The sequence below is a fragment of the Saccopteryx bilineata genome, chromosome 11, assembly GCF_036850765.1.
Source record: "Saccopteryx bilineata isolate mSacBil1 chromosome 11, mSacBil1_pri_phased_curated, whole genome shotgun sequence".
Classification (NCBI taxonomy): domain Eukaryota; kingdom Metazoa; phylum Chordata; class Mammalia; order Chiroptera; family Emballonuridae; genus Saccopteryx; species Saccopteryx bilineata.
In genome coordinates, this window is record NC_089500.1 from 65,873,271 (window position 1) to 65,899,985 (window position 26,715).

Genomic DNA, 26,715 nt, shown 5'->3' on the forward strand with positions numbered 1-26,715 from the left:
AATTCCTTCAATATCATTCTCACTTTGGCTTCTTCCCATTGTGATACAAGAAAATTAAGGCTTCCCAAATGATATTATGACATGAAAGCCACTTGCACCTTATTTGAATCTTAGTGAACTATTTTTGAAAAATGGACAGGATGTGGCCCTGGCCGGTTGGCTCAGCGGTAGAGCATTGGGCCGGTGTGTGGAAGTCCTGGGTTTGAGTCCCAGTTGGGGTACAGAGAAGAAGCGACCATCAGCTTCTACATCCCTCCCTCTACCTCTGTCTTTCTCTCTCTGTCTCTCTCGCTTGCTCACTGTTTCTCTCTCTCCCGCTCTCCTGTAGCTATGGCTCAAATAAGCAAGTTGGCCCCAGGCACTGAGGATGGCTCCATGGCCTCCACCTCAGGTGCTAAAATTGCTCAGTTGCTGAGCAATGGAGCAGTGGCCCCAGATGGGCAGAACATCAGCACCAGATGGGGGTTGCCTGATGGATCCCAGTCAGGGTACACGTGGGAGTCTGTCTATCTGCCTCCTTGCCTCTCAGTTGATAAAAAAGAAGAAGAAGAAGAAAGACAGGATGGAAGAACCTAGAGGGAATTATGCTAAGTAAAATAAGCCACTCAAAGACAAGTACCACATAACCTTACTTATGTGTTGTAAGGCCGGTGGCTGTGGCAAGGCAGGTTCACAATGGATTTGGGCAGATGGTAGAGGAACGGCGGAGCCAGAAAGCGTTGGGCGATTCCCGTTCATTAGATTCTCACAATGGCGGGCAAGCAAACAGGCAGGGGAAACCTCTTCTTACACTGGTGGGCAAGCCATCCACCAAATGGCCCTTCACGGTGACAGATCAGTGATCCGCAAAAACTGTCCTGAGTGGAAGTACCTGTAGCCTTGCATGGACTACACACACATGGCTCTGCCACGTGCTCACGAACTCATCATGCAAAGTGCAAGCAGCAAGACCAACACTGCTGTTTTCTCAACATGTGTGGAATCTAATGAAAAAAATAAACTAACAAACAAAATAAAAACAAACTCACAGATACAGAGAAAATACTGACAGCTGTCAGAGGGGAGGGGGGTTGGGGGCTGGGTGAAAAAGGTGAAGGGATTAAGCAAAGAAAAACACCTCATAGACAACAGTGTGGCGGTTACAAGAGTATAAGGGGAGGTGGACGGAGGTAGAGGAGGGTAAAGGAGGCATAAATGGTGACAAGATGAGACTTGACTTGGGGTGGCGAACACACAATACAGTGTACAGAGGGTGTGTTATAGAACCGTATACCTGAAACCTATCCAATTTTATTACAATGCCACCCCAACCAATTCAATTGAAAAATAATAAATTTTAAAAATGGAAATAATCAAGAAAGGTTAAAAATGTACAGTAGTCACTCTTTCAAAACTGCTATAAGGACCTTTTCGTACACTGTAAAAAAAGAAGCTAAATTAAACTCCTGAGGAAAGCTGTACTTAGACTGGAGAATGTGCATTATGAGTCGGGCAACAAGCTGGATGGAAATTACTAATAAGTTGAACATTAAGGTTTTAAAACCCATTAATTCATCTTACTGCATTTCCTGAATACGTGCACGTTTTATGTGTTGTTCAACTGATTAAAACACAATTTTATTATATCAGTTTTTTGACATTAAATTTTAACTTATATTAGTTTCAGGAGTATACACCATGGTCTCAGACAACCACATCATCTACAAAGCGATCTCCTGATATTTCAAGTAATCACCTGGCACCCCACACAGTTATTACAATATTATCGACTATGCTCTCTACGCTGTACTTTATATCCATCCCCATGACCATTCTATGATTACCAATCTGTACTTCTTAATACCTTCACCTTTTCCATCCGGGCCCCTCTCCTCTGGCAACCATCACTTTGTGCACCTGAGTTTATTTCTGTTCTTTTTATTTTGTTATTTAGATTCCATATACAAGTAAAGTTCATATGGTATTTGTCTTTCTCTGACTCATTTCACTTAGCATAATACTCTCTAGGTCACAGATGGTACAATTTCTTTCTTTTTTACGGCTGAGTAATAATTCTATTGTATACATGGTGGGCAAAAGTAGGTTTACAGTTGTGAGTACTTGAAAAACAGAGCCTATTATTGTATTATTGATTTCTATTACAACTGTAGACCTACTTTTGCCAACTGCTGTATATAAACCACTGTTTTTTATACATTTACCTATTGATGGACGCCTACCTAGTTTGCTTCCCTATCTTGGCTATTGTAAATAATGCTGCAATGAACATAAGGATGCATATATCTTTTTTAATTAGTGTTTTGAGTTTCCTCAGATATATACCCAGAAGTGAAATTGCTAGGTCATAAAGCAGTTCCATTTTAAAATTTCTGAGGAGACTCCATGCTGTCTTCTGTATTGCTGCACCAATCTGCATTCCCATCAACAATGCACAAGGGTTCCCTGTTCTCTACATCCTCACCAACATTTGTTATTTGTTGATTTATTGATGAGAGCCATTCTGACAGGTGTGAGTTTATCTCATTGTGGTTTTAATTTGCATTTCTCTGATGATTAGTGATATTTAGCATCTTTTCATATGTCTATTGGCCATTTGTATGTCATATTTGGAGAAATGTCTATTCACTCCATCCATTTTTTAATTAAATTGTTTGGGTTTTTTTTGATGTTGAGTTGTATGAGTTCTTTATAAATTTTGGATATTAACACCTTACAGAATGTATTGCTATTAAATAACTTCTTCCACTCAGTAGATTGGTTTTTCATTTTGTTGATGGTTTCCTTTACTCTGTAAATCATTTTTTAGTTTGATGTAGTCCCATTTGTTTTTCTTGCCTGAGGAGCTAGTAGAATGTCAGAGTTACTGTATATATCATCTTATAGGAGTTTTATTGTTCAGATTTCACATTCAAGTCTTTAATCCATTTTGAGTTTATTACTGTATATGGTATAAGAAAATGGTCTATATTCATTTTTTTGTATGTATCTTTCCAGTTTTCTCAACAGCATTTATTAAAGAGACTGTCTTTACACATTGTATTTCTTGCTTCCCTTGTCAAATGTTAATTGACCATAAAGGCGTGGGTATATTTCTGGTTTCTCTATTCTCTTCCATTGATCTCTATGTCTGCTTTTACGGCAGTACCATGTTGTTTTGATGACTACAGCTTTGAGTATAATTTGATATCAGTAGCATAATACATCCAACTTTGTTCTTTCTCAAGATTGTTGCGGCTATATAGGATCTTCAATGATTCCATATAAATTTTTAGATGATTTGTTCTAGTTCTGTGGAAAATGTCATTGGTATTTTGACAGGGATTGCACTGATTCTATAGATAGCTTTGGGTAATGTGGACATTTTAAAGATGCTAATCCTTCCCATCAGTGAGCACAGTATATGCTTCCATTTATTTGTATCTTCTTCAATTTCTTTCCTTACTGTTTATAATTTTCTTAATATGGGTCATTTACTTCCTTGGTTGGATTTATTCCTATGTATTTCACTTTTCTGATGCAATTGTAAATAAGATTGTTTTCTTAGTTTCTCTTTCTGCTAGTTCATTACTGATGTATAAAATACAATTGATTCTAGATATTTATTTCGTATCTTGCTACTTTACTGAATTCATTTATCAGTTCTAGTAGTTTTTATGGTGGATCTTTAGGGTTCTCTATATACAGTATCATGCCATCTGCAAATAATGACAGTTTCATTTCTTCCTTTCCAATATGAAAGTCTTCTGTATCTTCCTGCCTGAATGCTGTGGCTGGGACTTCCGATACTATGTTAAATAAGAGCGGTGAAAGTGGATATCCCTGTCCTGTTCCTGATTTTAACAAAGACGTTTTCAGTTTTTGTCCATTGAGTATAATGTTGGCTATGGGTTTGTCATATATAGCCTTTATTATGTTGAAGTATGTTCCTTCTGTTTCCACTATGTTCAGAGTTTTTATCATAAATGGGTGCTGGAGTTTATCAACTGCTTTTTCTGCATCTATTGATATGATCAGGTGGTTTTTTATCCTTCATTTTATTTATGTGTCGTATCACAGTAATTGATTTGTGTATATTGTACCAACCTTGCATCCCAAGGATAAATCCCATTTGATAATGATGTATGATCTTTTTAATGTATTGCTGAATTTGATTTGCTAATATTATTTTGGGGATCTTTCATCTATGTTCATCACAGTTATTTGTCTATATTTTCTTTCCTTCTGTAATGTCTTTACCTGACTTAGAAATTAGGAAAATGCTGGCCTCATATAATGAATTTGAGTGTCTTCCTTCCTCCTGAATTTCTTTGGACTAGTTGAGGAGAATTTATTTTTTGAATGTTTGGTAAAATTCACCTATGAAGCAGTCCAGTCCAGAACTTTTGTTTGTTGGGAGTTTTTCTCATTATTGCTTCATTTTGTTGGTTGTAATAGTTCTGTTCAGATTTTCTGTTTCTTCTTAATTCAGTCTTGAAATATTATATCTCTAGGAATTTATCCATTTTTCCAGGTTATCCAATTAGTTGGCATATAATTGCTTATATACACTTCTTATAATTCTTTGTATTTCTGTAGTGTCAGTTGTTTCTTTTCCTCTTTCATACCTGATTTTATTTATTTAGATTTTCTCTATTTTTTTCTTGATAAATGCGGTTGAAGGTTTATTAATCTTTTCTTTTTTTTGAGGGAGATAGACAGACAAACAGGAACAGATAGACATGAAGGGAGAGAGATGAGAAGCATAAACTCATAGCTGTGATACCTTAGTTGTTCATTGATTGCTTCCTCCTATATGCCTTGCCCAGGGGGCTCTAGCAGACACAGTGACCCTTTGCTCAAGCCAGCAGTCTTGGGCTCAAGCCAGCAACCTTTAGGCTCAAGCCAGTGACAATGGGGTCATCTCTATGATCCCACATTCAAGCTGGTGACACCACACTCAAGCCAGATAAGTCAACGCTCAAGGTGGCAACCGTGGGGTTTTGAACTTGGGCCCTTAGCATCCACTGTGCCACCACTTGGTCAGGCAAAGGTTTATTAATCTTGTTTATTTTTTCAAAGAATCAGCTCTTGGTTTCATTGATTTTTATTTGTATTTTTAATTTTTACTTTCAAAACTTTTTGGTATTTTTTAAGATTCTATTTTGTTTATTTCCATGCTGACCTTTATTATTTCTTTCGGTCTACTCTCTGGAATTTGTTCTTTTTCTAGTTCCTTTAGGTAAAAGGTTAGATTGCTTAAGATTTTTATGTTTCTTAAGGGAGTCCTGTATTGCTATGAATTTCTCTCTTAGGACAGCTTTTGCTGTGCCAAATAATGCTGCGTTGTTGTGTTTTCTTTTCGTTTCAAGGTATCTTTTGGTTTCTTCCTTGATCTCAATGTTAACCCATTCATTGTTTAGTAACATGTTACTTAGCTCCCATGTGTTTGTGAGTTTTTCAGTTTGTTTCCTGTGATTGATTTCTACTTTCATACCATTGTGGTTGAAATATGTGCTTCATATGATTTCAATTTTCTCAAATTTATTTACTTTTCTCTCTCACCCCAAACCCCATGTCCCCCATTATATCAACTTAGCCCCCTCCCCTCTGCGCCCTCCCCCTTTCCCGCTAGGATTTGCTGTCCTGACATCTGTATCTATGTCTTATATATATATAATTTCACTAATCCCTTCACCTTCTCTGATCCCATTCCTCATTGACCTTCCCTCTGTCAGCTGTCCCTCTGCTCCCTGTGACCCTGCCTCTGCCTCTAATTTGTTCCTCAGTTCACTTTGTTCATTAGATTCCACACATATGTGAGATCATATGATATTTGTCTTTCTCTGCCTGTCTTATTTCACTTAGCACAATAATCTCTAGGTCCATCCATGCCATGGCAAAAGGTAAGATTTCCTTCTTTTTCATGGCTACATAGTATTCCATTGTGTATAAGCACCACAGCTTTTTAATCCACTCATCCACTGATGGACTGTTTCCAGATCTTGGCTATTGTAAACAATGCTGTAATAAACATGAGAATGCATATCTTCTTTTGAATCAGTGATTTGTTATTCTTAAGATATATTCCTACAAGTGGGATAGCTGGGTGAAAAGGCAGTTCCATTCTCAAATTTTTTGAGGAAACCCCATACAGTTCTCCACAGTGGCTGCACAAGTCTGCATTCCCACCAGCAGTGCAGAAGGGTTCTGACAGGTGTGAGGTGGTATCTCATTGTGGTTTTAATTTACATTTCTCTGATGATTAGTGACGTTGAACATTTTTTTCATATGCCTACTGGCCATTTGTATGTCCTCTTTGAAGAAGTGACTATTCAGTTCTTTTGCCCATTATTTAATTGGATTGTTTACCGTCTTGGTGTTGAGTTTTAGAAGTCCTTTATAAATTTTGGTTATTACCCCTTATCAGACATATTGAACAAATATGTACTCCCATGTGTGGGTTGTATTTTTATTTTGTTCATGATGTCTTTTGCTATGCAAGAGATTTTTAGTTTGATATAGACCCATTTGTTCATCCTGTCATTTATTTCACTTGCCAGTGGAGATAAATCAGCAAATATATTGCTACGAGAGACATCAGAGAGTTTACTGCCTATGTTTCCTTCCAAGATGTTTATCGTTTCACGACTTACATTTAAGTCTTTTATCCATTTTGAGTTTATTTTTCTGAATGGTGTAAGTTGGAAGTCTAATTTCATTTTTTTGCATGTACCTGTCCAATTTTCCCAACACCATTTATTAAAGTGACTATCTTTTTTTTTTCAAAAAGCTCCTTTTATTTTCTACTCGAGATCATATTCAATAATAACCTGATATTATGTGCAATTGTGCGTCCATTTATTATTATTTTTTTTATAATTTTATTTTTTTAATGGGGTGACATCAATAAATCAGGATACATATATTCAAAGATAACAAGTCCAGGTTATCTTGTCGTTCAATTATGTTGCATACCCACCACCCAAAGTCAGATTGTCCTCTGTCACCTTCTATCTTGTTTTCTTTGTGCCCCTCCCACCCCCTATCCCTCTCCCATTCCCCCCTCCCCCCCGTAACCACCACACTCTTATCAATGTCTCTTAGTTTCACTATTATGTCCCACCTACGTATGGAATAATACAGTTCCTGTTTTTTTCTGATTTACTTATTTCGCTTCGTATCATGTTATCAAGATCCCACCATTTTGCTGTAAATGTTCCGATGTCATCATTTCTTATGGCTGAGTAGTATTCCATAGTGTATATGTGCCACATCTTCTTTATCCAGTCATCTATTGATGGGCTTTTTGGTTGTTTCCATGTCCTGGCCACTGTGAACAATGCTGCAATAAACATGGGGCTGCATGTGTCTTTACGTATCAATGTTTCTGAGTTTTTGGGATATATACTCAGTAGAGGGATTGCTGGGTCATAAGGTAGTTCTATTTTCAGTTTTTGAGGAACCACCATACTTTCTTCCATAATGGTTGTACTACTTTACATTCCCACCAACAGTGTATGAGGGTTCCTTTTTTTTTTTTTTTTTTTTTTTTTATAATTTTATTTTTTTAATGGGGTGACATCAATAAATCAGGATACATATATTCAAAGATAACAAGTCCAGGTTATCTTGTCGTTCAATTATGTTGCATACCCACCACCCAAAGTCAGATTGTCCTCTGTCACCTTCTATCTTGTTTTCTTTGTGCCCCTCCCACCCCCTATCCCTCTCCCATTCCCCCCTCCCCCCCGTAACCACCACACTCTTATCAATGTCTCTTAGTTTCACTATTATGTGAGGGTTCCTTTTTTAAAGAGACTATCTTTACTCCACTGTATGCTCTTACCTCCTTTGTCAAATATCAATTGACCACAAAGGCATAGGTTTATTTCTGGGTTTTCTGTTCTGTTCCATTGATCTGTGTGCCTCTTCTTATGCCAGCACCAAGCTGTTTAGAGTACAATGGCCTTGTAGTATAACTTGATGTCAGGAAGTGTGATACCTCCCACACTATTCTTCATTTTCAAGATTGCTGAGGCTATTCGTGTTCTTTTTTAGTTCCACATAAAATTTTGGAATATGTGTTCTATATCTTTGAAGTATATTATTGGTATTTTAATAGAAATTACATTGAATTTATAGATTGTTTTAGATAATATAAACATTTTAATGATGTTTATTCTTCCTATCCATAAACACAGTATATGCTTCCACATTTTTGTATCTTCCTTGATTTCTTTTTTCAATGTTTTATAATTTTCCAAGTACAAGTTCTTTACCTCCTTGTTCAAATTTACTCCTAGGTATATTTTTGTTGCAATAGTGAAGGGAATTATTTCCTTAACTTCTCTTTCAGACAGTTTATTGTTAGTGTATAAAAATGCCATTAATTTCTGATTAATTTTATATCGTGCCGCCTTGCCAAATTAATTGATCAGGTGTAGTAGTTTTTTGACTGAGACTTTAAGGTTTTCTATGTACAGTATCATGTCATCAGCAAATAATGATAGTTTTACTTCTTCTTTTCAAGTTTGGATGCCTTTTATTTCTTCTTCTTGTCTGATTGCTGTGGCTAGGACTTCCAGAACTATGTTGAATAAGAGTGGTGAAAGGGGTCACCCCTGTCTTGTTCCTGATCTTAAGGGGATTGATTTTCATTTTTGCCCATTGAGTATGATCTTGGCTGTGGGTTTGTCATAGATGGCCTTTATCATGTTCCCTGTATTCCCACTTTGCTGAGAGTTTTCATCATCAATGAGTGCTGGATTTTATCAAATGCTTTTTCTCTGCATCTATTGATATTATCATGTGATTTTTCTCCTTCCTTTTGTTTATGTGATGAATCACATTGATTGACTTGCAAACATTATACCATCCTTGCCCACCAGAATAAATCACACTTGATAATGATGTATGATTTTTTCATATATTGCTGGATCTGGTTTGCTAATATTTCATTGAGAATTTTAGCATCTAAGTTCATCAGGGATACAGGCCTATAGATTTCTTTCTTCGTCGTGCATTTATCTGGTTTTGGAATAAGGATAATGCTTATTTCTTAGAAGGAGCTTGGAAGTCATCCCTCCTCTTAAATTTTTTGAAATAGCTTGAGAAGGATAGGTGTTAGTTTTTTGAATACTTGGTAAAATTCACCGGTGAAGACATCTAGTCCAGGACTTTGTTTGCTCGGAGTTTTTTGATAACTGGTTCAATTTCATTTGTTGTAATTGGTCTATTTAGGTTTTCTGATTTTTCCAGATTGAGTTTTGGAAGATTATATGTTTCTAGGAATTTATCCATTTCACCTAGGTTGTCCAATTTGTTGGCATACAGATCTTCATAGTATTTTCTTACAATCCTTTGTATTTCAGTGATGTCCATTGTTGCTTCTCCACTTTCATTTCTAATTTTAATTATTTGAGTCCTCTCTTTCTTTTTCTTGATGAGTCTGGTTCAAGATTCATCAATCTTGTTTACCTTATCAAAAAACCAGCTCTTGGTTTCACTGATCTCCTGTATCATTTTTTAAGTCTCTATGTCATTTATTTCCACTTTGATCTTTATTATTTCCTTACTTCTACTTCCTCTGGGCTTTATTTCTTGTTCTTTTTCTAGATCTTTTAGATGTCCTTGATCTCATTTTTAACCCATTCATTATTCAATAACATGCTATTTAGCCTCCAAGTGTTTGAATGTTTTTTAGTTTTTCTATTGCAGTTGATTTCTAGTTTCAAACCACTGTGATCAGAGAAGATGCTTTATATGATTTTAATCTTTTTAAATTTATTGAGACTTGTTTTGTGTCCTAACATGTGGTCTATCCTAGAGAATATACGATGAGCACTTGAAAAGAATGTATATTCTGCTGCTTTGGGGTGAAAATTTCTAAAGATATCTATTATATCCAGTTGATCTAGTGCCTTATATACAGTCATTTAAGGCTGCTGTATCTTTATTAATTTTCTGTCTGGAGGATCTATCCATTGATGTTAGTGGGGTATTAAAATCCCCTTCTAGGCCCTGGCTGGTTGGCTCAGTGGTAGAGCGTCGGCCTGGCGTGCGGGGGACCCGGGTTCGATTCCCGGCCAGGGCACATAGGAGAAGCGCCCATTTGCTTCTCCACCCCCCCTTCCTCTCTGTCTCTCTCTTCCCCTCCCGCAGCCGAGGCTCCATTGGAACAAAGATGGCCTGGGCGCTGGGGATGGCTCCTTGGCCTCTGCCCCAGGCACTAGAGTGCCTCTGGTCGTGGCAGAGCGACGTCCCGGAGGGGCAGAGCATCGCCCCCTGATGGGCAGAGCATCGCCCCCTGATGGGCAGAGCGTGGCCTCTGGTGGGTGTGCCGGGTGGATCCCGGTCAGGCGCATGCGGGAGTCTGTCTGACTGTCTCTCCCCATTTCCAGCTTCAGAAAAATACAAAAAAAAATAATAATAATAATAAAAATCCCCTTCTATTATAGTATTGCTATTGATCTCGCACTTTATGTCCATCAAAATCTGCTTTATATATTTAGATGCTCCTACATTAGGCGAATAGATATTTGCAATAGTTATATGCTCCTGATAGATTGCTCCCTTAATCGTTATGTAGTGACCTTCTTTATCCCTTGCTATAGCTTCTGTTTTAAAGGCTATTTTGTCATATATAAGTATTGGTACCCCAGCTTTGTTTTCATTTCCATTTGTATGAAATACTTTTTTCCATCACTTCACATTTAGTCAATGTGTATCTTTTCTTCTGAGGTATGTCTCTTGTGGACAGCATATGTACAGGTCTTGTTTTCTTATCCATGCAGCTACCCTATGTCTTTTGATTGGAGCATTTAATCTATTTACATTTAAGGTTATTATTGATATGTAGTTGTTTATTGTCATTTTATTCTTTAAATGTACAATCCTCTTTTTCTCAATTTCCTTTTTTCCTTTTGCCCTTTTTACAGCAGGCCCCTTAACATTTATTACAGTACTGGTATGGTTGCAATGAATTCTTTGAGGTTCCCCCCCCCCGGGAAGCTTATCATTTCTCCTTCAATTTTAAACAATAGCCTTGCTGGATAAAGAAATCTTGGTCGTAGGTTCTTGCTTTGCATCACTTTGAATATTTCTTCCCAGTCCCTTCTGTCCTCACGTGTTTCTGTTGAGAAATTGGATGTCATCCTTATTGGGGGCTCCTTGGTAGGGAATGAACTACTTTTCTTTTGCAGTGCTTAGTTTTCTGTCTTTGTCTCTTAAATTTGGCACTTTAATTATGATGTGTCTTGGTGTAAGCCTCTTTGGGTTCCTCTTTAATGGGACTCTCTGTGCTTCTTCAACTTGTGTGACTTTTTGCTTCATCAATATAGGGAAATTCTCAGCTAAGATTTCTTCAAACAGATTCTCTATCCCTTGTTTATTTTCTTCTCCTTAAGGAACCCCTATGATACGGATGTTGTTTCTCTTCATGTTGTCATAGAGGTCTCTTAGAGTTTCCTCAGTCTTTGTGAGCTTCTTCTCTTTTTGCGCTCTGCTTCTGTGCTTTCGTTTATCTTGTGCTCTAAATCACTGATTCGATCCTCTGCTTCATCTAGTCTGCTGTTGATTCCTTCTAGTGCAGTCTTCATTTCTGAAATTGTATTTGTCATTTCTGACTGGTTCTTTTTTATGATTTCAATGTCCTTTTTGATGCTTGCTATCTCTTTGTTTAGGTACTCATTATGTCCATCTAAGATCCTTGAACATCCTAAAAATCATTATTTTAAACTTTGCATCTGTTAGTTTGTTACTTCCATTTCATTTAGTTCTTTTTATGGGGTTTTCTCTTGTGACTCATTTAGGTTACAAATCTCTGTCTACCCATTTTGTCTGTGTATTAGGTAGCACTGAGTTTGACAGTTTTATCGTGTCTTTATGAGGAAGATGGGTTCGATGGTACTGACCTACAAGCCATCTGTTTTCATTCTTCTAGGAATGCTTCTTGAGGGTAATATTTTCCCCTCTTTTTCTATATGACCATTAAATGCAGTTGGTCCTTTTGTGGTACTATTATCCCTTCAGGTTGGTTGGTTCTAAGGGTCAACCTTGATCATGTGTATTACACACTGTGCAATGTTTGTCCTGTTTGGCATATTTATTCTCCACAATGTATGGTGCCTGCTAGAATCCTCCTTTGGGAGTGCTGCTTATGTAGCTAGCTGCATCTAGGATTGATTCTGTCTGACAGCCACTACCCCTTGTGCTGGGTCTAGATCTTGGGTTGTTTGTAACTCACTGTGGGCTTCCTATCTGCAGCTACTGCTCTTTTTGCTGTTTGTGTCTGCATTTTCTGTGCCTGGGTAGTGTGGGAGGGGCCTACCTTTGTATAAGGATCTGGTTCCTCCTGCTCAGAGATGACAGCAGCTCCATAAAAGCCCCAAGCTCCGTAAGATTTGTCTCCACTTTTCAGCTCCTCCTCCTCCTCCTCCTCTTGCAGCTGCCTGGTCTTCCCACAGAGTCTTCTTTAGAAAGACTGTAGTGCGGGCTCAGACTAGCCTCACCCAACCAACTCCTGTACAGGTTACACACTTGGTGGGTTAGGGCAGCTGAGGTTGAGAATAGAATATTAGTGGGACCCCCTACTTCAGGGGTCTCTTGATCAGGAACTCAGTATAGGGAATGCGGCCCCTACTCCAGAGCTTTATCCCTCATCCACTGCTAGATACTCAAATTATATTTCTTTCCAACAAGGTGAGCAGCAAGTTCAGATCGAGTGTGGCTGACAGTCCCCTCTGCAGAAGTCCTTACAGCTGGTGAGACCCTGGTCTCAGGGAGGAAGACTGAGACAGTCATCTCCTGGGGGTGACTATGCTCCCCCAGAAGGTAGCTAAGCCTCTTGACCAGATCCAACAATAGGCTCACAGGGACCCACATGTTAAATGTCCATGTTCCAAACCTCTCCCCTACCCTCCTGCCGAATCTACCCCAGCAGGGCAATATATCCAGCACCCAGGGCAGCTGACTGTGAAGCTCTACCTTGTCCAATGCCCATGAGTCACTGTGCTGGTGTTGATCACAGAGAATGGAACTCACCTCAGCAGGGCCAGGTGTGAGGAGCCCTTCCTTAGGACACCACTCTAGCAAGAGTTGTTAGGTTTCGCACCAATGCTCTTTGCAGCTGGCTACTGGATGTGCCAGCCCTGGGCCTCCCTGGCAGGAACCAGGCACAGACCAGTGGAAGACACTGCCTGTGACTGGCCCTCAGTAACCTTCTTGGAGCCACAAGCAATCCAGAGTTTGTAGCTGCCTCTGCTGGGCCCAGGTGCTCATGGAAATACCAAGCTGCACACCTAGGCTGGCTTTTACCCACTCTAGGCCTGGGGGAAGGTCTTCTTAAAAGGCCAAGGTTCCCTCAGTCTGACCTCCTGCAGCCTCTGTCTGCTGCCTGTTGGGCTTGGCCACTGACAAAAACCTGTGGTAGAGTCTAGAGCCTGTGCAATTCAGTGATTAGGAAGTTGGTGGGTGTGGCTTCACCCCTCAGCCCCAAGTGTCAGAGTGTCCAGACTTTTTTCACAGACCTCAGTAGGGTGTGGTCCTAGAAGTCTGGTAGGCATGGCCTCTGACATTCAGACGTGTGGTCTGCTGTACTCTGGACATTTTCTACTGAGTCTCCCGTGAGGCGGAATGAACAGTCCTAGACTCAGAAGCATGTAGGGGATAGCTTCGGCCTCAACACCAGAAAACTGAGTCACTGATGTGCCCCCTGCTTCCTGGCCTCTCAGAATGACCCTGTCTCCATGACTGGGGTAGGAGAGACTCCCAAGGGCAGAGCAGTTGCTTTTCCCCAGGCTGGTGCTGCTCAGAGGGACCTGCTCCACCCAAGAAAGATGGCAATTGCAATGTTGGAGAATGACTCAGCATAGGGACTCCAGTGGCTGTCCCCCACAGTGTCTCTCCTTGGGCCTATAACTCTACACTCTCCTCATGCAACACTATTCATCTCAGCTCTCCCTCCACCAGAGCCCTGGCCTAGTGGACGTGAACAAGATTTTCTGCACGGGCCCTTTAAGACAAAGCCTGCCTCTCCGAGAGTTCCATCTCTTTCTCGCAGACAGAAACCCTGCTCTTTTCACCTCCAAATGCTGTGTGGGCTGTAGGCTGAGGCCCTGGGCCTGGGGCTGAGTACCTACAACTTTCAGGGTGACCCTCCCCGCAGTGAGAGTCCCTTTGGATCCTCGACCGTCGCTCGCTCCTGGGAGCAGGGCAGCCCTTTCCGTGTCTCCGTCCTTCCTACCGGTCTGTTTGGCTTCTTCTGTGATCCTTGGTTATAGAGTCCTCTTTGTTTAGTCCAAAGTTGGTTTTTGAAGACAATTATTCTTAAATTAAGTCCAAGGTTGGTTTTTCCAGATGATTGTTGGTAAATTAAGTTCTAATACAATTTGATCCTGGAAGGTGGCAGTTGGGACATCTGCCTACTTCTGTGCCAGGGCAAATAAATGTGTGAGCATGACATTTTATACAACGTGGTTTTAATATGGCTTACACTAATCAATGGGTTAGACACAGACCTCAAATTACACTCTTTCCCTCCTACCTCTCAACCCCTGTATTAACATCAACCATAGGAGAGTTTGACTTTAATACCAAAACCAAGAGTCAAATTTCCATGATGTCCTTCTCTCTGAAACCATCAAATATTCTGACCCAGTTCAGTGCCAATTCTTGAGTCTCTCTAGCTCTAAACACTCTGAATTTAACTGGATACTTTAAAGGTTGAATTCTGATCTCTTCTGCTCGTCACCTCTACTGGGAACATGGCTTAACTTACACAGGAAAGATTTAGGTCAGATGAAAAGACAGAATTAATAGTCAACAAAAGACTTGTTAAACATTAGACTGTGCTACTGACTCCGGAAACCTCATCCCCTGAAAATCTTTTAATAGAATTGAGAGGATGAGGGGGTCATCTGATTGACCCCAACTTCAATCAAGACCCCACAAAAATTATTCTAGGCAGTGAGGCTGCCTTATTTTTAAGGTATGTTTTTTTTTCTTTTTCTAGAGGATCAGATCACACAATCTTCCTTAAAAATCTACTGTAGTTTCTGAAAGTTTTCAGAGACCAGCGTAGACTAGAGAGCCTGGGGTTTGTGGCAGAATTAAAAGAGGGACCTTAAAAGGCATAAGTAGGAAGGAAAAATCAACGTGAAAAAAAATCCACAGAGAGGCCAGCAGACAATCTGAAGTGAGTAAGAAGATGAACAAAGATCTTCGAATTTGCTTAATTTTGTAAAATAATAGTGCTTATGATTTTTCCATGTGATCTATGTGGGGCATGTAATCCCTATGAGTTTCTGCTATCATTCAGTACGAAATGAACCACTTAATTGCCTAAAGAAAGTGGACTGGACCCAATGACTTCAGAGGTCCTTTCTTGTTCTAGAATTTGTCATTTTATTAACCTATACCTGACCCATCTTAACTACTCTAAAGATTATTGACCTAATTCTGAGAAACAGCGAAAGAAAGATTTAAGGATCCCTGATGTTCGCCTTTCATTGTTACTAAGCACATCATTAGTAACGATCCTCTTTGAAGAGCACCATCTCATCCGTACTTCAGGGAAGGAGAAAAATACACCTCTGTATTTCCTCTAAAAGAGAAATAAATGGACTCGCTGCAAGTGACAGCACCAATGCTGTTTCTTAGGTTTATGTATAGAAAACATTTGTTGAGGAAAGGCAGACTTAGAGAAATAGATGAGATACATATACAATTCCATTTGTCAGTAAAATTGTAAGCTCTCAGATTTGTCAGCTAACGAACAAAAGAGATTTGTGTTCAAGTCCTTTCTCAATTCCAGACCTCTCTCCCCACCCCTCTGACACTGGAATTGAAACTGTTCCCCAATTTACAAAAAAAAAAAAAAAAAATGAGGCCATTAGACCAAATGATTTCTGATTTCACTTCTATGATGAAACTCTATATTTATTGATGTAGATTGGAATTTTAATAGTCTTTCCTTAGAAACCCACCACATAAAGCCTTCTGAATAGTCCCATACATTTACATAAAAGGCCATTTTCTCAGACAGTGATTTACTCACTGTGAAAACTTGGGGAAGTTGGAAATCTTTCCTCGATGCCAAATAAGACCTTAAGAGCTACTGTGACTGCCATACCAGGAGGCCTGGGGCACTGGAGTTTAGTTAAAAAGGATTGAGTTGTATCTTAAACTAAATATTAGTCTGTTAGGTTCACTCTCGCTATGGTAACAACAAGAAAAAGACCTGTGCAGAGAGAAAACGTCGTATTACAAATGATTTTTTACAAGACTTGTTTACCAATCATTTAGTAATTCACTGATAATCTTATATCCTGGGAGGCAATAGGGGAACGCCCAAACTTCTTACAGTTTACACATTCAAGTTCCCACTATAAATGTCATTTATTTCATGTATATTATCTATAGTATAGGCAGACTGTGAATATACGTAAGAAAAGTATATTTTACCTGTGTTATAAAACAGACACAGCCCTGAGAGAAGTCCTTAAGACAGAATTTGTTTCAGTGGGCAACTGCATTATGAACTCATTAAGAAAAAACTCTAACCCCCTCCCCCCGACCCCCGAAAAAAAAAAAGCCTTTATATACTTCAGTAACTAAGCTCCTCAACTGAGGGCCAGGCTGGAAATGAATCACATTAAGAGCTTTCTATTCTTTTTAACGGAAGCCCCTTAATGTAGAAGTTAGATGAAGATTTTATTTCCTCTTCCAGTGAATATCTGCTTGTGTGTCAGACAAGCCAAAAGCTACCACAGTTGAAATATAGTGAGTGTCAACATTTAATCTGTCTCCTCCTTTTCCATTTGAAACCACAATGCATCATCTCAGCCTGATTAACAACAATCATCCCACTCCTTCCCTCCTACTAACTCCAGCTCTTTTTATTGCCGGGCAATGTTTGCAGTCAGCTGTCCTCGAAACATGGGAAGATGGCCTGCTGGTGACCACTGCTGACGGGCCTTGGCCCCAGAGTCCAGGATGGCAGCTGCTCTGTCTGGGGCACAGGCCTGCCTCATACGGCAGGGCACCCCCACAGCCTTCTCAGGAGGCCGGGGCCCCTTGAGTTGCCTTGCACACAGACAGAAGGAATGAGGGAGGCCCAATCTTTTTCCTAAAGACCACGGTGAGTTGTGGCCGTGGCTTTACCCTGGCCTCTCTTTGCCTATTCCATGTATGCTTTTTCTTTAAACTACCAAGGGCCAGCTGTGCACAGTGTCAACGAACTGCTCTGCTCTGAGCCCTGCACTGGGATTTCCTGGTTCATCATGCAGAAAACCACAGAATCTTGGCCTTCCTCAGTTTCTTGCTTAAAGGAAAAAAGCTCTTATGTTACAGGCCAGGCAGATTGTTCTATGATTTAATGAAAGGATACCATTCAAATATTGGAAAATATTTCCAAAGCAGTCAAAGATATTCCTAGCTAAGAATTTCCTTTTCAGAATACCAGGGACTCAAAGCCCAAAGCAGTAGAGGGCACACAGTTTTAAAAAAAGGAAAATGATTTGTTTTTTACATAAATTAATTTTAGTGATTAATACTTCCAAGATCTAACTTTCTCTCCTAATTTCTTCTGTTCCAAAAAGCTGACAACGTAGTGTAACAAAAATGCAAAAAGACACTTGATGACAATTTACACGGAACTGCACTGTTGTGCAAAACAAACAAACGAACGAAATGATTCAAGCACTGGAAAGGAAGACTAGCGTGTCCGGACTGGCCTTCAGAGGAAGGGCATGCAGATCCCAGCACCGGCGGACTCACGGAAGATAGTTTTTCAATTGTTTGAAAGACATTTATTGGTTGTGGGCAACATGTCAAGGTAGGGGTTATATTTTAGGATCTCCTTCTATTTACCCCATGCATTTGCGAGGGGAAAGACTTGCTAGGAGAGAGATCTCCCTTACTCAGAGACAGCAGGCGTAGGGGAGCCATGGGGGTGGAAGAAATGGAGAGGTAATGCTGTGGCCAGACCTGGCACTCCCATGGGGACCACAAGGCCTGGGTACTTCTGCATTGGCAAGAGGGCTCAGTCTTCAGGGGAGAAGCAAGAACCCTGCAAGGCATCTTACAGTTTTAGGATTCTGGACACGCGCCCAGCTTAGATGTGAATCAGGCAGGCTCTGTGCAGAGGGGCCCATGAGAGGGTCATTTCACTGCACTTGGTTAAGATCTTCCTGGAGTAGATCTAAGGTCCTGGCTACCTTCCTGGAGGTTGTCCCAGTCTGCAAGACCCTTACAACAGGGCAAGGTCAGACAGTCAGAGGACTGTCCCATTGAGCCAAAGGAGGCGTTTATTAAGCAGCTGCTGCTTCTTGACAGATTATGAGCAAATGAATAGAAGCAAGCTGGCTCTGGGACCCAGAAGGAAGGGATACTCACTTTTGTTATACTTAAGTAAAACAGACATTCTGCATGATTTTTACCATTACAACAAGGCCAAAGAAATAAGCAAAATCCTAGGCAGCAAAAGGGTGCCACTTGTGGCCCAGGCAACTTGGAACTAGAGGAAAGCTTCTCAAAAAGGCAAGAGTCTGTGCTGAGCCTACGAACCCGGGGGAGAAGCACTGGATTTCACCTTCCTGAATGACTTCCTGGGTCACTAACAATTCTGACAGCAGGCCATTTGCATATACACCCCTGTATTTCTGAGTACTCATGGTGTCACTTTTTGGTCCCAAGCCCTTCCTGGCCATTCAAGGAATATAAACATGACCTGTTTCTGGCCAGACTTTCTCTATGTGGGTCTAGAGACTAGAGCAGCTGTATTTTCAACTCCTCCGAGGTGTTTGTGTATTTTTATTAGATCTGCTGTGGACCAACAATGAATGGCAGCAAAAACACATGCAAGTGACGTAAATCATCCATATCGTATAAATCAAATCCACAAAATACAGTGTTACAGTGCTAGAGAAGTAGCCATAAACTGATGGACACACATCTCCCGCTCCCTCAGTGCTTACTGCCTCTTTAGGAATCTCTTCAAGGTCAGTGATCTAATAGCAGCAGCATGCAGAGCTCTGCTGTGACAAGACAGTGACCTTTACGCTGTCTCCTAGGGACGAGCACTGCGTTGAGAAAGAACAGATCTGTTTTCCTTGGCCTTTAGTTCTAGGTCTTATTCCTTACCTATAAAATGGGTATGAAATTCACCTTTGGGCCATTTGACATTAACTTCATTACTGCATATATATATATATATTTATGCAAAGTTAATATATATAAACATCCTTGCTATACTTTATACTTAAGTGTTTCTTTTGTGACAAAATCAAATGCTGGCATCTTAACAATGGGTTACTAACTTACACTTACTAACACTACAAATCGTTAAAGGAAAAAGACACAAATTAGACTCAATGGTACCAGCTCCTATCAGAGAAAGTATCATAAAAAGCATTAAGTCAAATTTATTCATTTAACTTTAAATGTGTCTGTCTTAGAGCATCTCTCCGAAAGTCTCTGTCTTTAATTAAGCTGACATGCACACAAAGATCTGTAAACTATGATGGACAAACTCAGCGACAGCCGGTGAGCACTGGCCACCAGAGCTTATCAGCTACAGACAGAAAACAAGTCTTGGAAGATTTTAATTATCCCAGTTGCCTTACAGGTGGACATTTATCATAAATTACTTAGCAAACATCACCGTCTCTATGTAGCACATCTCCACCCCTTGCCATTGACCACAGAGGATTCTGCACGGTAGGTAGCAGGTTGAATGGAGTGCACCACCTCTCCCATAAAAGTGGGTCTAACTGGCAGCAGGGTGACCCTCTTTCCCATGAAGAGGAATAGAGATGTTCCGGCTACCTGCTGTGACCAACTGAATCCCTTTTGCAGCTCAGGTATACACTCTGCTGCCAATTTTTGACCTCTGAAAAATTTAGAATAGAGTGACCCAGAATAGAGTCATAGAACACTGTCACTAGAGAGAGGAGGCAAAATATCTAACGGAGGGTGGCACAAGAGGCTTCAGTCTGCCTCTCCCTGCCTTGTGGCAAGGACTGTGGCCCCTGGCACAGCCAATATCGGGTAAATCCTTCACTGTAAAGAGAACCAAAACCCATTACTTCATATACTCTGAGGAGACAAACTCTCACACACGAAGAAAAGTACCTCCGTTCACTACATTCCAGAATAGGGCCTCTTCCGATGCCGCCTGAGCCTGCCCCACACTGAGGCTCTCTCCTTGGGGCCAGGACCACTTGGGACCTGGAAGGCCAGATACTCTGCAGTGACTAAGGCCACACTTGTCAGGGAGACAGCTGGAAGTTTACTTTTTGCTTTTAATATTCTTTTTTTTTTTCTTTCCTTTCTGGAAAGCATTCTAAAAAAATTCCCCTAGCAACTTCTATAAATCGGAAAATGAGATAGGCGTAAGAGGGGTTTGGGCTGTAACTTCTAAATTTTTTATTAAGGTATAATATACATATAGAAAAGCAAACATATATCACAAGCTACAGTTTTCAGAAATTGAATATATCCATTGACATTTTGGAATGTAACATTTTGAAATAAAAATATCACAAAAAGATACATGAAGTGAAAAAATGTTCTATTTCAATATAATTCACCTCTTATCATTCCGTAATAGTCAGTAAAAACAAAACAATACAAAACAAAAAACACTTATAAACAAAGCCTAAGGGAATATAATCACAAGACCCCATTTGGTCAAAGTAAGTCACTTGGGGTACATTAGTTTTATATCCCCTAATGGTGAGTCCCTGACTGTCAGCACTTAGGGCAGACGGTGTGTCCCTACACAAGTTCCTGGTCTCTGAAAAACTAATGGCAGCTTTCTGATCATTATGGAGGTTGAGGATTAGCATTCACTTCACTTGGCCACATCTCTACGTGGAAAAGACCTGGACTTTATTCACTCTTATATTGAGTTATTTACAGAAGGAAGAGCTATATGTAACTTTTATTCACCTTTTAGCCATTTTTCTTTATGCCTGGCATGCAATTCCTTCCTCTCCTCTTCTATTCCAGATTTCTATAAGTCAGTCATGTTAAAAGAAGTAGAAAGACCCAAATGGTACTTTAATGCAGCGAAGATCTTCAACAACGGAGATGTGACTCCAACCCACACATGGAAAAGGGTTGTGGCTAGGTATGGCGCAGTGACACGCCTGTGTGTATGAGGAAGCCTTCGCAAGGGAGCCTCCGGCATGCCTTGCTGCTCTGGGAACTTACTACGTACTTTGACTTACAAGTCCTAACACGTATTTTCAACCTGTATCTCTGCCGTGGATATAATAGAGCACCAGGGTTCCCATGTGGGTGTTTGCATGTGAGCATGTCCCTGTTCTGTATGCATCTATAGAGTAAGAGACACAGAACACCAGATCAACAATATACCAACGTGTTCTTACGTGGTGAAAAGAAAGAAAGATTTTGTTACACTAAAAACACCTGAGGCGAACATCAGTCTGAGGCCTCCAGAGGCCTTAGTCCCTCCTAAGTCTGTAGGAAGTGCTCAACAATGACTGTGTAGGCTGGTTAACAGAAGTCACGGCAAGGCAGTGCTCACACGACCTGTTACCTCAGAAATGCACCTGGAAGAGTAGCGGGAGGAAAGACGATACAGATTTTAAGCCCCCACAGCACTCAGGTCACATTTCAAGCTTGCTCCTTTCCCCGCCAAACAGCTGGGTATAGAAGGCACAGTGGGTGTTAAAGGAGGTCCCAGCTCTTTTAGAGGGGATCCTGTTCCCACTTATCCCTAGATACTCTCACGACCGGGGCACGATGTAAGGGCAAGGGCTCAAGAGCAGACACTTGATGCCGGAACAATGGTATGCAAGGCCCGGTGACAGATGGCGAGGCCAGGGGAATGAGCAGGGCAAAGCTGCCTCTGGAAGTCCCTGGCAGTCTGGGAAGAGAGAGGGCAGGCATGGAGTAAGGCAGGTACACTGGACCCAAGCTGTGAGTGGCTTATTTTCTGTAAAGTAGCCAACGTTGTCTTTTAAAATGCCCAGTTCACTCATGTTTTGTTTTGTTTTGTTTGGGGCCCGAAGACCAGCACTTGAGTAAAATTTAAATTCCTCAGCAATACCCAGGCCTCTGAACCCCTTACTGATGGCGCTCCAGCCACTCTGGCCTCCAGCTGTCTCTCCAACGCCAGCATGCTCCTGCTGTTCCCTGTGCCGTCATGCTCTTCCATGACATGGCCGTGTGGGTTCTCCCGCACTTGATTCAGCTCTCTGTGCAAATGTTACATTCTCACAGGCCTTCGCTTCCACCTGCTGCCACCACTCTCCGTCTCTGCCCCTGTTTCGCTCTTCTCCAGGCACCTGCAATCACCTGACAGCACACTGCATTTTACTGTTCAGCTCTGGTCTCCAGGAAGGTCGGGGCTTTGTGTATTTAGTGTTTGTTTTATCTTCAATGTTGAAGATATACCAAGACTCAATGATATTTTCTGGATAAATTAAAGAAAAAAACTAACAAATGAATTGATTAATGAAAGCAGGCAGCACCTGGATGTTAAAAACCCTACAGTGAGCCAGAGCAATGGCCACAGCAGCAAGAAACAAAGCTGAGGCCATGACCACCGCCTCGCAAATATTTCAGCACTTCCGCCCAAGTTGAGCAGGACGGCCCCTCACCAGGCCAGCGGGGCCAGCTGTCTTCCTGTGGTGCCCTTTCCCATTATTGCCACGTGCCAACGTGGCGTTGCAAGAAGGCACGGAGGCTCCCTGAACTGACATATCTTTGTACTTCTTTCTAATCATATCCCCAGTCACACTGCAAGGGCCTGAGAGGTCCTTCGGCTCGCATGTCCACTTGCGGGCATCCCACAAGAGGAGAAGCAGGTGAATGATCCGGTCAGCTATGGACTAGGCTACCGCTGAGGACAGTGTGCCTTTTTATTATGCTTCCTGGAGAAAAGGGCCAAATTCTTTAAGTTTCCTGATTATGGTTAGGGAATGGAAAAAAAAAAAATGATCCTCATAGAAATTTTTACTAAGGAAAAAAGAACTCTATTTAAAAAAGAATTACAAACATTTAAATGATAAAGAATGTATTACAGCAGTGTTTTCAACCACCAGTCTGCCAGAAATTTCTTGTCAAACTGCTGTATTACAGGGAATCAACAGTAGAGTAGATGAAGAAGATGATCGAATCAGAGATTTGAAAGATAAGGAAGTAGAAAACACCTAATCAGAACAGCAAAAAATTTTTTAAAAAATCCAATTAATGAGAATAGTAGAAGGAACCTCTGGGACAACCTCAGGTGTAGCAACATTCTCTTCATGAGGGTGCTAGAAGGAGAAGAGAGAGAGCAAGGAACGGCAAACCTATGTAAAAAAAATAATGGTGGAAAATTTTCCTACCTGGTGAAGGAAACAGACTTGTATGTACAAGTCCAGGAAGTGAAGAGTCCAAATAAGATGGACCCAAAGAGGTCCACACCAAGATACATCATAATTAAAATGCACAAGGTTAAACGCAAAGAGAGAATCTTAAAAGCAGCAAGAGAAAAGCAGTTAGTTACCTACAAGGGAGCTCCCCTAAGACTGTCAGCTTTCTCAACGGAAACTTGGAGGCGAGAAGTGAGTGTCAAGAAATAGTGATGAAAAGCAAGTACCTACAACCAAGTTTACTGTAGCCAGCAAAATTATCATTTATAATTGAAGGACATATAAAGCATTTCCCAGACAAGAAAAAGCTGGCCCTAGCCAGTTGGCCCAGTGGTAGAGAACTGGCCTGGCATGTAGATGTCCTGGGTTTGATTCCTAGTCAGGGCACACAGAAGAAGCAACCATCTGCTTTACCATTCATACCCCACCTCTCTCTGTCTGTCTGTCTCTCTCTCTCTTTCCCTTCCCCTCCCACAGCCATGGCTTCATTGGTTTGAGTGCATTGGCCCGGGTCTAAGGATGGCTCTGTGGAGCCTCTACCTCAGGTGCTAAAAATACCACGGTTGAGAGCATGTCCCCAGATGGGCAGATCATCAGCCCCAGATGGGGGGTGGATCCCAGACAGGGCACATGTGGGAGTCTATCTCTCTATCTCTCTTCCTCTCACTTGGAAAAGAAGAAAAAGGAAAAAAAAAAGAAAAAAGAAAAAACTAAAGGAGTCCAGCACCACCAAATCAGTTTTACACGAAATGTTAAAGGGTCTTCTTTAAGAAAAAAGAAGAAAAAATAAAGATAAAAAATATGAACAATAAAATGGCAATAAATACATATCTATCAACAGTTGAATATAAACAATTAAATCTGAAAAACAACATAAAGCAGAATGGGGGTCGCAGAGATGGGTGGAAAAGGCGAGGAGATTAAGAAGTACAAACTTGTTACAGAATACTCATGGGGATGAATGTCAAGTACAGCATAGGGCATATAGTCAGTAGTGTTCTAATAGCTGTGCACGGTGCCAGATGGGTATGAGACTTACCAGGATGATCACTTAGTAAGTTATATAATATCTAATCAACGGTTTGTACACATAAAACTAAAAAAGTAAAACTTAGAGCATATAAATATACCATAATTTCTAAATGAAAAAATTGTCAAAGCGGTAAAAAGAAAAAGTAAAAATTAGTTGTTAATAGAACAGTCATGGGGAACGCAGTCAATAATATTATTATAACTATGTATGTGTCAGGAGGGGTACTAGATTGACTGGGCGATCACTCAGTAAGTTATACAATGTCTAATCACTGGTTGTACACCTGAAACTAACATATTTTGTGTCAACTGTCATTGAAAAATAAAATATTATTTAAAGTTAAAATAGTAATAATAATATTTTTGAACTTGGTGCCTCACAATAGTTGGCTATGGACTTTTGTATGTTAATTTTGTATCCTGCGACCTTACTGTATTGGTTTATTGTTTCTAATAATCTTTTTGTGGAGTCCTTCGGGTTTTCGATGTATAGGATCATATCATCAGCAAAAAGTGATAGCTTTACTTCTTCTTTTCCGATATGGATGCCTTTTATTTCTTTGTCTTGTCTGATTGCTCTGGCCAGAACTTCTAGCACCACGTTGAATAAGAGTGGAGAGAGTAGACAACCCTGTCTTGTTCCTGATTTAAGGTAGAAAGTCCTCAGTTTTATGCCGTTTAATAGGATGTTGGCTGATGGTTTATCATATATGGCCTTTATCATGTTGAGATATTTTCCTTCTATACCCATTTTGTTGAGAGTCTTAAACATAAAATTGTGTTGTATTTTATCAAAAGCCTTTTCTGCATCTATTGATAAGATCATGTGGTTTTTGTTCTTTGTTTTGTTGATATGGTGTATTATGTTAACCGTTTTGTGTATGTTGAACCATCCTTGAGATTCTGGGATGAATCCCACTTGATCATGATGTATTATTTTTTTAATATGTTGTTGTATTCAGTTTGCCAGTATTTTGTTTAGTATTTTAGCATCTGTATTCATTAGAGATATTGGTCTGTAGTTTTCTTTCTTTGTGCCATCCTTGCCAGGTTTTGGTATGAGGGTTATGTTGGCCTCATAAAATGTGTTTGGAAGTATTGCTTCTTCTTCAATTTTTTGGAAGACTTTGAGTAGAATAGGAACCAAGTCTTCTTTGAATGTTTGATAGAATTCACTAGTATAACCGTCTGGGCCTGGACTTTTATTTTTGGGGAGATTTTTAATAGTTTTTTCTATTTCCTCCCTGCTGATTGGTCTGTTTAGGCTTTCTGCTTCTTCATGACTCAGTCTAGGAAGGTTGTATTGTTCTAGGAATTTATCCATTTCTTCTAGATTGTTGTATTTGGTGGCATATAATTTTTCATAGTATTCTACAATAATTCTTTGTATTTCTATGATGTCTGTGGTGATCTCTCCTCTTTCATTTTGGATTTTATTTATTTGAGTCCTGTGTCTTTTTTCCTTGGTGAGTCTTGCCAAGGGTTTGTCAATTTTGTTGATCTTTTCAAAGAACCAGCTCCTTGTTTTATTGATTTTTTCTATAGTTTTTCTGTTCTCTATTTCATTTATTTCTGCTCTGATTTTTATTATCTCCTTTCTTCGGCTGGTTTTGGGTTGTCTTTGTTCTTCTTTTTCTAGTTCCTTAAGGTGTGAAGTTAAGTGGTTTACTTCGGCTCTCTCTTGTTTGTTCATATAGGCCTGAAGTGATATGAACTTTCCTCTTATTACTGCTTTTGCTGCATCCCAGAGATTCTGATATGTCGTATTTTCATTTTCATTTGTCTGTATATATCTTTTGATTTCTGCACTTATTTCTTCTTTGACCCATTCATTTTTTAGAAGTATGTTGTTTAGTTTCCACATTTTTGTGGGTTTTCCCCCTCTTTTTTGCAGTTGAATTCTAGTTTCAAGGCTTTATGATCAGAAAATATGCTTGGTACAATTTCAATTTTTCTAAATTTGCTGATATTGTCTTTGTGGCCCAACATATGGTCAATTCTTGAGAATGTTCCATGTACACTAGAGAAAAATGTATACTCTGTCGCTTTGGGATGAAGTGTCCTGTAGATGTCTATCATATCCAGGTGTTCTAGTATTTCGTTTAAGGCCACTATATCTTTATTGATTCTCTGTTTGGATGACCGATCTAGAACCGTCAGCGGTGTATTGAGGTCTCCAAGTATGATTGTATTTTTGTTAGTTTTTGTTTTAAGGTCAATAAGTAGCTGTCTTATATATTTTGGTGCTCCTTGGTTTGGTGCATATATATTAAGGATTGTTATGTCTTCTTGATTCAACTTCCCCTTAATCATTATGAAA

General features: G+C 40.1%; 1 protein-coding gene across 7 annotated transcripts in view; it reads right to left on the bottom strand.

The window, feature by feature from the left end:
- Positions 1-26,715, bottom strand: part of LDLRAD4 (low density lipoprotein receptor class A domain containing 4) — a 597,062-nt gene that overhangs the window by 145,915 nt on the left and 424,432 nt on the right. The gene's annotated exons all lie outside the window — the stretch shown is intronic.